Source organism: Orycteropus afer, unplaced genomic scaffold (genome assembly GCF_000298275.1).
Source record: "Orycteropus afer afer isolate SDZICR_OR568_19922 unplaced genomic scaffold, OryAfe1.0 scaffold00007, whole genome shotgun sequence".
Taxonomy (NCBI): Eukaryota; Metazoa; Chordata; class Mammalia; order Tubulidentata; family Orycteropodidae; genus Orycteropus; species Orycteropus afer.
The window spans coordinates 16,801,106-16,807,788 of record NW_006921594.1 but is presented as its reverse complement, the minus strand read 5'-3'; the positions used below and the strand labels follow the sequence as shown (position 1 = coordinate 16,807,788).

Sequence of the window (6,683 nt, the reverse complement as noted above, 5' to 3'; positions counted from 1 at the left end):
ACAAACAGCAGCTACACACGTGGACTTCACCAGATGGAGTATACAGGAATCAGACTGACTACATCTGTGCCAAGAGGCAATGGAAGAGGTCAATATCTTCAGCCAGAACAAGGCCAGGAGCTGACTGTGGAACAGACCATCAACTGCTCATATGCAAGTTCAACTTGAAGTTGAAGACAATTAAAACAAGTCCATAAGAGCCAAAATATGACCTTGAATGCATCTCTCCTGAATTTAGAGACATCTAAAAAATAGATTTGATGCACTGAACACCAATGACCAAAAGCCAGTGGAGTTGTGGGATGACATCAAGAACATCATCCATGAAAGGCAAAAGGTCATTAAAAAGAGAGGAAAGGAAGAAAAGACCAAAATGGATGTCAGAAGAGACTCTAAAACTTGCCCTTGAGTGGAGAGTAGCTAAAGTAAATGGAAGAAATGACAAGATAAAAGAGCTGAACTGAAGATTTCAAATAGCAGCTCCGGAAGACAAAGTCAATTATTATAATGAAATGTGCAAAGATATGGAATTAGAAAACCAAAAGGGAAGAACATACCCAGCATTTCTCAAACTGAAAGAACTCAGGAAAAAACTGAAGCCCTGAATTGAAATATTGAAAGATTCTATGGACAATATGTTGAATAATGCAGGAAACATCAAAAGAAGCTGGAAGGAATACACAGAGTCACTGTACCAAAAAGAATTGGTCGATGTTCATCCATTTCAGGACATGGCATATGATCAAGAACCAATGGTACTGAAGGAAGAAGTCAAAGCTGCACTGAAAGAAATGGCAAAAAACAAGGCTCCAGGATACCCACTGAAATGTTTCAACAAACGGATGCCTCACTGAAGGCACTCACTCGGCTATACCAAAAGATTTGGAAAACAGCTATCTGGCCAACTGACTGAAGAGATCCATATTTGTACCCATTCCAAAGAAAGGTGATCCCACACAATGTGGAAATTATCAAATAATACCATTAATATGACACACAAGTAAAATCTTACTGAAGATCGTTCAAAAATGGTTGCAGTAGTATATTGACAGAGAACTTCCAGAAATGCAAGCTGGGTTCAGAAGAGGATGTGGAACAAGGGATATCATTGCTGACATCAGATGGATCTTGACTCAAAGCAAAGAATACCAGAAAGATGTCTACTTGTGTTTTATTGACTATGCAAAAGCATTCAGTTGTGTGGATTGTAACAAATTCTGGATAACTTTGAGAAGAATGGGAATTCCAGAACACTTAATTGTGCTCATGAGGAACATGTACATAGATCAGAAGGCTGTCATTTGAACAGAACAAGAACCACTGCATGGTTTAAAATCAGGAAGGAAGTGTGTCAGGGTTGTATCCTTTCACCATACTTATTCAAACTGTATGCTGAGCAAATAATCCAAGAAGCTGAACTATATGAAGAAGAACATGGCATCAGGATTAGAGGAAGACTCATTGCAATATGCTGACAACACAACTTTGCTTGGTGAAAGTGAGGATGACGTGAAACATTTACTGATGAAGACTGAAGAATACAGTCTGCAGTATGGATTACACCTCAATATAAAGAAAACAAAAATCCTCACAACAGGACCAATAAGCAGCATCATGATAAATAGGGAAAAGATCGAAGTTGTCAAAGACTTCATATTACATGGTTCTACAATCAACACCAATGGAAGCAACAGCCAAGATATCAGATGACGTGTAGCACTGGGCAAATCAGCTGCAAAAGACCTCTTTCAAGTGCTGTAGAGCAAAGATGTCTCCTTAAGGACTAAGGTGCACCTGACCTAAACCATGGTATTTTCAACCACCTCATATGCATGTGAGAGCTGGACAATGAATAAGGAAGTCAGAAAAAGAGTTGATACTTTTGAGTTGTGGTGCTGGTGAAGAAAGCTGAAAGTACCGTGGACTGCTAAAAGAACTAACAAATCTGTCCTAGAAGAAGTGTAGTCGGAATGCTCCTTGAAAGCGAGTATGGCCAGACTTCGTCTCACCTACTTTGGTCATGTGGTAAGAAGGGACCATTCCCTGGAGAAGGATATCATGCTTGATAAAGTGGAGGGTCAGCGAAAGAGGGGAAGGCCCTCAACAAGATGGATTGACACAGTGGCTACAATGATGGGCTCGGGTATACAAGGATCATGGAGCTGGCACAGGACTGGGCAGTGTTTCATTCTGCTGTACATAGGGTCACTGAGTTAGAGACGATTCTACAGCACCTGAGAACAATAACAACAACAATACTATAACACAAAAAATATGTTACTACTGGAATATATGTCTGTAATTTATAAATTAAAAGTAAATTTACAGATATATGTTTGCATATGCGTGCTGTACAATGTAGGCATGCTGTACAATGGACTCAACCAAAACAAAGATTATAAAGATGGCACAGAAACAGACAACATTTTGTTATGTTATATGTAAGACTGTTGAGTCAGAGCCAAGTTGACAGCAAGTACTAATAACAACATGCAAGCTTGAACATTTTACTACTAAATAGAGGATCTGATTTAAAAAAAAAAAAAAAAAAAAAATTGGTGACAATAGGTTTCAAGACCATGCCGGGTTAGGAAGGAAATGAAAGGATGAAGATATCCAGTATGAAAAAATCCATCTCTTTTGTCACTTTCTGAGATGGAGCAGCAGTAAGACTCTAAATGTATCCTCCTGTGGTTAATAAGGAAATATCAAGTATGACAGTGATGGGAATAACAATAGAAAAGGCTTTGATTTGAGTCCACTGCTGTACCTTTCAAGGGAACCAAGGGCACCATACCAGCAGAAGCCTGGAATCAGCAGAGCATGTTCCTGGTTGGTGGGATTATAACCTAGCCTGAAGATGCCACATTTTTGCCAACAAGGTCTTAAGGTGTCCTGGTGGCTTTATATAATGGAAGACAAGTGCACAAATATTGATAATGCAAAGAAAATCCCTTGAAGTAACATAAAAGAAGTATAAATTACTTTGTGACCCCAAAGAGATTGCAAATGCAAGTGGTTTGGAGGAGAATCAATAAACTATTACAGCAATATTTGAGACAGGTCTTGGAAGGGGAGTAAAACTCCCTCAGGTGGGTACATTCCAGGGCAAAAGGACCACATGCTCAAAGTGGAAGAGTCCTGGTCAAATTAAGAGAACTAACAAGAAGGGCAACGTGGCTAGAATACAACAATGTACACAGGGCTGGACAGTCAAATGAATGGGAGGCCCTCCATTGCCTCACTAAAAGGTTTGTATTAATGCAGACATGTTGGGAAGTCACCACTAGAAGTTTCTATGCATAGAACAAATATATTAAAATGGTTGTTGTTAGTTGCCATTGAGTCAGCTCCAACTCATGGGGACCCTAAATACAATAAACAAAACATTGCCTGGTCTGGCACCAACTTCATTATTGTTGGAATGTATGAGTCCACTGCTGTAGCCACTGTGTATTTTGAGTGCCTTCCAACCTACAGAGCTCATCTTCCAGCACTACGTCAGACAATATTTGTTGTGCTCCATAAGACATGCATTGGCTAGTTTGTGGAAGGAAACCACCAGGCCTTCCTTCCTAGTCTGTCTTAATCTGGAAGTTTTGCTGAAACCTGTCACAAGTAAGCTTGCTGATATGTGGAATAGCAGTGGCATAGTTTCCAGAATTCTAGCAATATGCAAGCTATCACAGTATGATAAACTGGCATATGACTACTGGATTAAAATGGTGGTGGTGGTGGTATGTAAAATGGAAGCCTGCAGAGGAAAAGAGCATAGAGAATGGTACCTGGAAGATTACTACATGAGAAATGTCTGAATTCCAGTCTTAGGAAGAGTGACAGAAATTTGATTTGAACTAGTTACTTTATGCTGCAAGTAAATGAAGAGGAATAAGAGAAACTCTGGAATCCCCAAAGAAATATGTTTGAAATTATGTAAGCATGGATTCTGTTCTGTGAATCAGAGTTAGGAAGAAGAGGCATTCTTTATTAAAATTCTATCAAATATAATATGAATTGAGCTTGATGACAAAATACTGAGTGAAATAAGTCAATTACAAAAGGACAAATATAGTATGACTTCACTTATACAAAAAGACAAGAAAAGGCAATATATTGAGACCAAAATTAATTAGTAGTTATCAGGGGTGGGAATGAGAGGAAAAGGAGAGTTAAACAGTGATGGAAAAATCACATTGACTAAAAGTAGGATTGCACCGTTGATTATTATAATTGTTGTCAATAAATTGTATTCCTGTAAAAAAAATTTTGAATTGGCAAAACTGTGTGATAGACATATTTACAACAATAACAACAACAAAAAGAGTAACTGCTGAGGTTGCTTATGTATAACCAAGAACCTCATGGGATTTTAGTTCCTTGGGTTAGAGGTTTAGGGTCATAGTTTCAAGGGACATCCCAGTTAATCTGTCTAACAACATGTTTAGTGCTTTTGCTCTACCTCCCAGTTCATTGTGCCTGGGATCTTGAAAACTTGTAAGCAGCCATCCAAGGCATGACAATTGGTCTCTATTTGCCTGGAGCAACAGAGGAAGGAGAAGAGTCAGGAACAGGAGGACACGGAATGTGTGGCTAATTGCCTTCATGGGTAAGTGCCTCCTCTGCCAAGAGATCAGAACTGGATGGTGCCCAGCTACCATTATGGAACATTCTGATCAAAGATTCCTTAGAAGAATTCTGATCAAAAGGAGAAAAATGCAGAAAAGAATTTCATATTCTTATGGATACCAGATTTCTGGAACCAAGGGGGCTGGATGAACCTCTGAAGCTTTTGCCCTGAGATAATCTTTAAAACTTAAAAATATCCCATGAACTCTTCTTAAAACCAAACAACATTTTAGCTTAACTAGCAAAGAATGTCTGCCTTGACTATTACGCTCTTTTAAGAATTATCTATATGGGATCAAAGTGACACAGTAACTCGAAAGACTTCATATGAACCTTAAGGGGCAGTGAGTGTATGTTAGTGGGAGAGGAACAACTCAGAAAAGGAGGGTGAGAATGGTTGCACAACTCAAAAAAAAAAAAAAAAAATGTAACCAGTGTCACTGAGTTGTACATGTAGAAATGGCTGAACTGGTATGTGTTTTGCTGTGTATATTCTCAACAACAATAATAAGTTATCAAATAAGAATAAATCATATCCTAAATACTGATTGCATTTATACTATGTAATTTCCTAAGATTCCAACATGTCTAAAATATAATTTATAGTGGAATACAACATGACAAAATAATGGGGTGGAGGATTATTCAGCCGAGAAAGGAGGAGAAGGGAGAGAGAATAATTATAACTTACATCAAAAAACAAATATATTGGCAAAATCTTCTAGAGAAATTTCTAGCTTTGCGACTGGGAAAAGAGTCAGCATAACTCTGGTGACGTAGTGCCTAAGGTATTTGACTGCTAACCAGAAGGTTGGTGGTTCAAACCCACCAGCCACTCCGCAGAAGAAAGTAACGATTTACTGCCTTGGAAACCCAAAGGTTGCTATGAGCTGGTATCAACTCAATGTCAGTGAGTTTGGTTTGTTTTTCACTAAAGAAAGGTATCTCATTGTCACCCATATTTTTTTTAATATTCAAAATCAATGGCTAACTAAACTTTAAAAGAACATATACACATTTAACAATATAATGATCATTACATTTGTCATTTAAATATCTTCAAACAGGAAGAAGGCATCGAATTCAGCAAAGGTAAATAAATAGTACACTATTCTAGTTTGTTAGCTGCCAATTAAGTACACCCCTAAACATATGTTACAAACAAGCCAGACAGAATTTATAATAATATGGTTCTTTACAAAGATGTCGCAAGAAGTGAATCAAGATCCTTTCACCTCAAAATACTCACATAGCCAGGAAAGACCATTACTTAAACTATCATTTAATGCAGATTTCCCAATTTTTTAATAAGGAAGCACACATTTCACGAAAGACTGTGATTGCAAAAAGCACATCCATACAGTCCAGTTTTTAAGGGAAGACAAGTTGGCCTCTTATGAGCAGGTTTTCTCTTCCATCCAACATCCAGGTGCATTCTACAGTTTCACCCGGTATACAGGGATTTATGAACACAATCCCAATCACAAGGAACAGGATTTGCCCACGTAAGTGCTTGCCCAGAGAGCTGCAAATTCACCTTCTAATTTGCAGTGTTGCCCCAGAGACTGAGCACGATTCTTTCCACATATGGCGAGCGCGCGTATGCGTTTTCCCAGCGCACCAGGTGGGAGGTGCTGAGCTCACAGTCAGGGATGCAGAGCAGATGATTTACAGCTGACGTCTAAGAGCTCCTTAGAGAACCACCAAGCAGTGCACTAAACGCTTCAAATCAGGCAAACCCAGTCGTGGCAAACAGGCTTGGCATTTAACAAGAGAAATAAAATATGCTAATCATTGTTCTACTCCAGGAAAACAAGCCACCAGGGAAGGAGGAAGAAAAGCTACACCTTTAGGCTGCGCAGAACTTTTTGGTTAATTTTTTACATTTATCTAGCTACTATTTCACTGATAATTCTATCCCATTTACAGCATAGCACCGTTTCAGTCAACCAACCAGTTGCCGCGGAATGGTCCCCAACTTAGGGCGCCACCATGTGCGTCAGAGGAGAGCTGCCCCAAGGAGTTTGCAATCGCTAATTTTTTTTTTTTTTTTTTTT

At 38.8% G+C, this 6,683-nt stretch overlaps 1 protein-coding gene across 1 annotated transcript in view; it reads right to left on the bottom strand.

Moving 5' to 3' along the window:
• RELN (reelin) overlaps nt 1-6,683 on the bottom strand; it is a 710,657-nt gene that overhangs the window by 539,307 nt on the left and 164,667 nt on the right. The window lies entirely within an intron of this gene.